Here is an 8,474-nt window from a genome sequence, read left to right as displayed (position 1 = left end):
AGTATTGTGTCCAGCTCCGGGGTCCCCAGTACAAGACAGACATGGACCTGTTAGAGCAGGTCCAGAGGAGGGCCACAAAAATGATCAGAGGGCTGGAGTACCTCTCCTATGAAGAAAGGCTGAGAGAGTTGGGGTTGTTCAGCTTGGAGAAGGCTCTAGGGACACCTTAAAGGGTTTTAAACTGAAAGAGGATAGATTTAGATTGGACATAAAGAAGAATTTTTTTATGATGAGGGTGGTGAGACACTGGAACAGCTTACCCAGAGAAGTTGTGGATACCCCATCCCTGGAAGTGTTCAAGGTCAGGTTGGACAGGGCTTTGGGTAACCTGATCTAGTGAAAGATGTCCCTGCCCATGGCAGGGGGATTGGACTAGATGATCTTTAAAGGTCCAACCCAAACCATTTTATGATTCAATGCTATGTGCTGTAGCTGCTAGTTGCATATTGCTTTGGTTAATCTAGGGGAGACTGAGGCACCCTGGCAGGTGGGTGAACGGGGGCTTCCTCCTGGTGGGGAGCTTGCTTACGGCAGAGCAGGCTCTGTGCAGCTGTCCCCTGCTCATAGTGTGAGCCTTCCTGGTTTGTGGGAGACCTCTGAGGAAGGGGATTCTTCAGGTGCTGAAACAGGGGTGTTTTCCTCAGCGCAACCTTGGCTTTGCCCTCTGCTTCACGACCTGCCCTTGCTAACAGCAGGTTGCGGGGCTCGCCTAAAACTCTTCCGACCCGTCCCCCGTTACTCACCGGGGGTGGGGTGTATAGCACTGGGCTCCACCCCCTCCCTAGCGGACAAGGTGGAGAGTAGGGCTCTCCCCATGCGGCCAGTGGTGCCCGCCCTTCTGTGGATACGTATTATAGAGCTGCTGGCTCGGTCCTTTCATGGCTGAGCGATGTGCGGAGCCGTTAACGGGTCATGTGCCCTTCAAGAGTCTCTTGTGCGAGCCGCTGCTGTTGCTGTCCTGTGCCTGCCGCGCTCGAGAGATCCCCTCGGAGTGGAGAGACGAGCGTTAGCCGTGCAGTCCCGAAGCGGAAGCTGGAGGAGGTTGAGGCGCCGCCGGGCAAGCGGCCTGGACTGGGGGGAAGCAGTCTCTGGGGAAAGCAGAGTGGCGTGGGGGGCAGGTGGCGCGGCGAGCCCGCGGAGTCCAGGGCGAGTGGACGGCAGAGGGAGGCGCTGACCAGGTAACGCGGAGAGGGGAGCTAGGGTTGGGGCGGTGGGAGGTGCTGCTTCTGTTCTCTCTCTGCCGGGGGTACTGCTGAAGCCCCCCGGCCAGGTTAACGGTGGAGCAGACACCCACCTGCAGCCCGTGGAAGACTCCATGCCGAGGCAGGTGGATGCCCAAAGGAGGCTGTGACCCGGTGGGAAGCCCACACTGGAGCAGGCTCCTGGCAGGACCTGTGGACCCTTGACTTAGTATACTAACACTGCTTAGCAACAACTAAAACATCAGTGTGTTATCAACATTATTCTCATACTAAATCCAAAACAACAATATACTAGCTACTAGGAAGAAAATTAACTCTATCCCAGCCGAAACCAGGACAGTGATCATGCTTGATGAGGGGTGTTGGACCAGATGACCTCCAGAGGTCCCTTCCAACCTCAGCCATTCTGTGAGTCTGTAAATAGATCTTGCCTGATTAAATGTGTGTATTGGGTTTGCCTGGCAAGGTTTTGGTAGCGGGGGGGCTACAGGGGTGGTTTCTGTGAGAAGCTGCTGGAAGCTTCCCCTATGTCCGCCAGAGCCAATGCCAGCCAGCTCCAAGACAAACCCACCGCTGGCCAAGGCTGAGCCAATCGGCAATGGTAGTAGCACCTCTGTGATAACACATTTTATAAAGGGAAAAAAGTTGCTGTGGGACAGAAACTGCAGCCGGAGAGAGGAGTGAGAACATGTAAGAGAAACAACCCTGCAGACACCAAGGTCAGTGAAGAAGGAGGGGGAGGAGATGCTCCAGGCACCGGAGCAGAGATTCCCCTGCAGCCCGTGGGGAAGACCATGGTGAGGCAGGCTGTCCCCCTGCAGCCCAGGGAGGTCCATGGTGGAGCAGATATCCACCTGCAGCCCATGGAGGACCCCACACCAGAGCAGGTGGATGTGCCCAAAGGAGGCTGTGACCCCGTGGGAAGCCTGCGCTCGATCAGGCTCCTGGTAGGACCTGTGGCCCTGTGCAGAGAGGAGCCCATGCTGGAGCAGGTTTTCTGGCAGGACTTGTGACCCCATGGGGGACCCACGCTGGAGCGGTTCATGGAGAACTGTAGCCCGTGGGAAGGACTCATGTTGGAGAAGTTCGTGGACTGTCTCCTGTGGGAGGGACCCCACACTGGAGCAGGGGAAGAGTGTGAGGAGTCCTCCCCCTGAGGAGGAAGGAGTGGCAGAGACAATGTGTGATGAACTGACCCCAACCCCCATTCCCCATCCCCCTGTGCCACTGAGGGGGAGGAAGTAGAGAATTTGGGAGTGAAGTTGTGCCTGGGAAGAAGGGAGGGGTGGGGAGAAGGTGTTTTAAGATTTGGTTTTATTTCTCATTATCCTACTCTGATTTGATTGGTAATAAATTAAGTTAATTTTCCCCAAGTTGAGTCTGTTTTGCCTGTGATGGTAATTGGCAAGTGATCTCTCCCTGTCCTTATCTCGACCCACAAACCTTTTGTCATTTTTTTCTCTCCCCTGTCCAGCTGAGGCGGGGGGAGTGATAGAGAGGCTTTGGTGGGTACCTGGCATCTAGCTAGGGTCAACCCACCACAATATGACTGATGAAAAACCCTCTAATGTACTTGCCTGATAGGAGGTGTTATTTAACAGAACATAGGGAACAGAGTGGGTACTCTGGGTGTTTAATTCCCCTTACAGGCGCCTCATGGAAACAAAAGAAACAAAACCATCACTGTTTTGGTAAAAGTTTCAATTAAGTGTAGTATTCTATTAAAATCTCTTTTTGGAAAGAGATTTTTGGATTTTGAATAAAATCAAGGTTCTGCATAGATAAATGTGGTCATATTTTGACATGTATATGTTTCATTTGTTTAGGATATGAAAAGCAGGAAGGGTGAAGCATTGTTTCTAATGGGCTTCCAAGAACTGAGCTAGCCTCTGCTGTTGAAGTAACAACTTAACACTGGGAAAATAGGACATACGAAAACAGGAGCTTAAAGAATGAACAAACAAGATATCTCTGATCTTAAGGTAAGTCTGTAGAAATAGGATTGATATTCTGCAGTAGGACTTCAGGAGAAAACATCTTGGTAGTTCCGATTTCTAGAGATAACAAGATAAAGGAGTACACAATAGTTATGTGGACTTTGAACCACCATAATGTCTGTTATAAAACATATCATACATGCGTTTTCATACTTGTGAATATTAGGGAATTGGGTGTGAGAATTTTCAGCATGAAAATTTGTATGGCTTTGCAGAATGGATTTTTTTATGTCTTTGTATTAGATTATAAATGCTGAGTCTTCATTCTAGGGAAGAGTGAGAATCTTATCATGTCTGAAAGAAGATGCACAACTTAGAATGAAGTGGGAGACATTTGGAATTAAGAAAATGCTTTCAATCAGAGGAATATACGTACCTAGTTATGTCCCAGTCAAAAATCCAGAGCATCTGCATGTGCTGGGATATATGTGTATGCAGATTTCTTACAAGGTTCAGATTCATATTAAGAGTGGGCCTGGTAACAGTGACTGATAAGTTTGTCTGATATGTCCTATTAAAAGATTTTTTTTATTATTATTATTTTTTTTTTTAGTTTCACTTATAAACATTGGTGAAACTGGCAGATTGAGCTGAAAGTTTTTATGCTGACTCAGGATAACTTGTTGGAGAAAATTAAATTCAAACTAGTAGTCTTATTTTGAAAGGTGTATCTAGAAAAAGAATACACATGCTGTTTATCACCTGTTGAAAATTTCTAGCACTGTGTTCTATTTTTTGAAGCTGTAATGTTTTTTGTTTTTTTTTTTTAAGTCCTATTGTATAAGAATTGCAATTCCTCTAAGGAGGAAACAGAAGCAACGTAAGAAGCAGAAACTTATATTTGGCAGGGTGCTGAAAACAATTTTCTCATTCTCCTCATCTTTGAAAAAATTGTTTACGTGAAACCACTACTAAGTTTAACAGCTAACATTTCAGAAGGCCCTGAGGTACGCTCCAGGGCTGAACAGGCTTTTCTGCTCTGATTTGCTGGGTACTTGACCTCACAGTGGGAATACTTCCTCCCCACGCTCTTGGGTGACTTGCTGTGGGGAAAGAGACTACTTGGTCTGAAAGCAGAGCTTTCCTGTGGGGGAGGTGGAAGAGGGAGAGATGGGCACCAAGGAGGAAGATTAGGGTTGGCTGGTGTTCTGCATCTGGAGGGGGAGAGACAGTGCAGGGTTCTTTCTGGATCTCAATAAGAAAGGCCTGGCAACAAATGGCTTAATAAAATAGCTGTTTAATAAGATAGAATAAAAAGAGGAATATAGTGAGTAAATCTTACATTACGGTTTAATAGAACAGAAAAGAAGAAACTAGTAATGATAACACTAATAAAATGACAACAGTAATAATAAAAAGATTGGAATATACAAGTGATGCACAATGCAATTGCTCACCACCCACTGACCGACACCCAGTTAGTCCCTGAGCGGTGATCCCCCCCACCCCCACTCCCCCCAGTTGATGTACTAGGCATGACGTCACATGGTATGGAATATCCCTTTGGCCAGTTTGGGTCAGCTGCCCTGGCTGTGTCCCCTCCCAACTTCTCGTGCCCCTCTAGCCTTCTTGTTGGCTGGGTATGAGAAGCTGAAAAATCCTTGACTTAGTCTAAACATTACTTAGCAACAACCGAAAACATCAGTGTTATCAACATTCTTCTCATACTGAACCCAAAACATAGCACTGTACCGGCTACTAGGAAGACAATTAACTCTATCCCAGCTGAAACCAGGACAGTGGATCACTAACTCCTCAATGTACAATGGTCTCCCAATTAGGATCACTACAGGTGGGCAATTAGAAACAGAGAGACCAGGAAATGGGAGAAACATCCAGGAGTAAGTGGATGGGAAATTTAGATTACATGCAGAGGTAGGCAGACATCATAGCTCAGAGTCAATAAAATGGCACAACTGAAACCAACAAAATAAAAGAAACAATGGGCAAAAAGTTAGAAGAGGATCAAATGCTGGGCTAGAGAAATTGGAAAACTGGAGACTGTGATTTATTATAGAAAGAGAGAAGAGGCAATGGGCAAAAATTAAAAACCAGAAAAATCCATCTGAACACAAGAAAACACTTTTTTACTGTATCTCCCTTACTAGATATTGTAACTTTGGCTAACACAGTTTATTGCCATCCCTCAGGACTATGAAGAGCAAAATTATCTTTTGATTTGAAATAACTACACCAAAAAGCTATAATGTACCAGATAACCTATCCCCCCCACCATCCCATTATACACAGTACTTTTAAGGAAAAGTTTAGTAAAGTTCATTCTTATTCAAGGCATCCCATAAAAAGGTTTTTGGTTTACTAGTTCTGATAGGTCAAGAAAAGTATTTACAGGAAATAGTAATGGATTTCAGAAAAATCAAGAGTCTCAGGATGTTGTGATATTAGAAACGTTTCAGTGTTTTGTTTGATAGCTCAAACAATTAGGATGATGTCATTTGGGAAGTATGAGACAATACTGATTACTAATGAGAATACTGCCAAAAGATTTTTGAGAGCAGTGTGTACCTGCTTTCAATTAATGAATTTCACTTCATTGCTTCTTAGGTTTTTCTCTGGATTGCATTTTTATGCCTTGTCTTCAGTAAGTCTCTTTCTAACATAATTAATATTCCTGCGTGCCTGTGCTCTGTCCAGCTCTGATGATCTTCCACGCTGTTATTCATTCATTAGAAAAAGAATACACAGTTGTTCCCAGAAGAATATACATGCACAATAATAGCAGCAAGCTGCTTTTTAATAAACTCTTTCATCTTTGTCATTGGTGCCTGATTCAGACTACATTAAAATCAAAGGAAAGACTCCCATCGGTCTTGATGGAAGCTGGATCCAAACCTTCAGACATCTTGATATTTCATTTATGTAGCTCTTGGCATTCCATAGCCAAATGATTAGCTAAAAGATTATGTGGGGGCAGATAATATTTAAGGATGTGAAGCTAAAGTAAAACACCTCAAACAGACCTGTTTTATTAGGGATAATAATTCCATTCAGCAGGTGAGAGGTGTTCTCTTTTATAAGAATTATTGTTGAACTCCAACCATAAAATGCTACCAGCAGTATTCTTAATCAGTTGAATTACATTCTCATTAATTTTATTCTTTTCTAATTCACGATATGAAAGAGACATTTTGCAAACAAGCATGGAAACAAGTACTTATGATAAGCAGTTTTACAAGCTAGACATATATGGCACAGGGATAATTGTAAATATCAGAAGTGAGGAGTCAATGTTTATTATTTGATTAGTGTTTGCCTTGTATGCCTAATCATAAACCAGAACCCTACTGTGCCTGTCCCTAGAGAGCTTAGCATCTAAGACAGACAGACAACAGAGAGAGAGAGGAACACAAGACAATATTAATCAGTATAATTGTATTTACTTTTAATAATAAAATATCTGTCTATTATCTGTTTTGTTGTGGTAGCTGCTCCCATTAACAGCAAGAAGATTTTCTTCTGTTCCAGTATTTTTTAAATTCTGTCCTAGAGACTTCCAAGTTCAGCATCCAAAAACATATAATTGCTTTTGGGGATTTTGATTCTGATAGACCAGAAGAGAAAGATATTCAAAAGCTCCTAGTATCATTCTTTGAAAGAAATCTCTGTAACACAATGACTGTTCAGTTCACTCAGCTGCACAGCTTTCGTCAAGGCAGTTTTCATGGTGTCCCTGGAGGCCAGCAGAAAAAAAACCAAACTTGATATCACTGTAAGCGCTAGGCCTGGTCTTTAAAAAATGGTCCCTGTTTCTTGTATTTCACTGTAGTCCTAGTTCAGTAAACATGTAATGAGGAAGAATCAATTCTTAAATCTGTTAATGAAAGAAGGAATCAATCGTCTCTAGGTAAAAAGAAAATTTTGCGCTTTTTACCAATTTCAAGTTTTAGTAAGATTGCCACATACTAGTCTTCTGACAGATGGAATGTGCAGTCCTTTAAACAATTCCTTCTTTTCTCCCTTCCAGTTCTGACTCATCCTAACCATTTCCTCTATTATATGTATTGCTGATCCTCTAAATAATTTTCATGTTTATTAATAAAGAGGCAGACATAAATATCAATATTCATATTTCTGTGGAACTCTGTAAAGCTTGGGAGTAAAGAGCTAGGGCTGTTCAGAGCTGTACCTTCAGCTCATGGTGTTTGCTTTTATCTAACATCATGATGGGAATCATTCTGAGGTGCTCTGCATATACAGAAATATAGATGTTAGTGCAATTTTTAGCATTAAGTTCTGAAGTTCAGGAATACAACTATGTTTGAAATGTCTTTTCAGTCCTCGAAGTCTTGGGTTGAAGAGGTCTTCAGTAAAAGAGAATGCGCAAGCATCATTCCTAGTTTAAAAGATCTTCATAGGTAAAACAGTTAATTTAACTTTGTTACATTTAGAAAGAATCAGAATAAATTTTTATGAGCATTGTGTGTAGTTTGGATGCAGTTCTTTCCAGTTTTGCAATGCCCGAGTTAGTTAGTGATTGCTGATGTTTATGGGTTTCCATAGTTACCGCCATGAGTACATTTTAAATGTGGTTGTTTAAATTAGAAATTGGCAATGATTAACCTTCCTGGGCTTCTTGGATATTTTGCTCTCAGTCCAATAACCAAAACTGTGGTATGGCATCCAACTGAGAGAGAGAAAAATGACATGCTTAACATTGAATTACTTCTGCACAGGAATTCTTAATGCTATTCCACTGTTTTCTCCCTTCCTCAAAATAATCTGCTTTAAGTAGAAAATAATGTCTACTGTTGATTATAGTACTCTGAGACACAGGTTTCTGTTCAGATTGGCATAGAATGGGAAAAGAGTAAGAAAAAAATCACATGTTCAACCCATGTTTTAAGAATTGAGAAAACAAACATAATTTTGCATTCCAGATTGTGTAACTACTGGCTGGTATTGCCTAAATAAACTCAGTGAGATCATATCTTGAGGGTATAAACTTGAAATTTTGATCATATTGTTTTGAACACATGGATAGTGTAGAGTAAATGATAACTCATCTATGAAATGCAGATTTGATGTATGGTCTAAGATTTAAAACTCTAAACAAATCACTGAAGTTATCCAGGAGATATTCCAAGGGTAAATGCGGAAGTATACAACCTTTATATTCTGTTGATTAGAATTTTTTCACAGGTGTACTGATATTTTATGACTACCATTTGTACCGGGTCTGGCTGCAATGAAGCTATGAAGTTAACTTTCTTCATAACAGCCCATATGGTGCTGTGCTTTGCATTGGTGGCTAAAA

At 42.5% G+C, this 8,474-nt stretch overlaps 1 long non-coding RNA gene across 1 annotated transcript; it reads left to right on the top strand.

Annotated features, from left to right (window-relative positions):
* Positions 1-844: 844 nt before the first annotated feature.
* On the top strand, positions 845-7,881 carry LOC128136258 (uncharacterized). Its single transcript, XR_008233301.1, has 3 exons — positions 845-1,178; positions 3,029-3,184; positions 7,496-7,881. It is a non-coding gene; the product is annotated as an uncharacterized LOC128136258 (long non-coding RNA).
* The last annotated feature ends 593 nt before the right edge of the window (positions 7,882-8,474 follow it).

This window comes from Harpia harpyja, chromosome W (assembly GCF_026419915.1).
Source record: "Harpia harpyja isolate bHarHar1 chromosome W, bHarHar1 primary haplotype, whole genome shotgun sequence".
Classification (NCBI taxonomy): domain Eukaryota; kingdom Metazoa; phylum Chordata; class Aves; order Accipitriformes; family Accipitridae; genus Harpia; species Harpia harpyja.
Note: the sequence above shows the minus strand (reverse complement) of the source record. Positions and strands in the feature narration are given on the sequence as shown.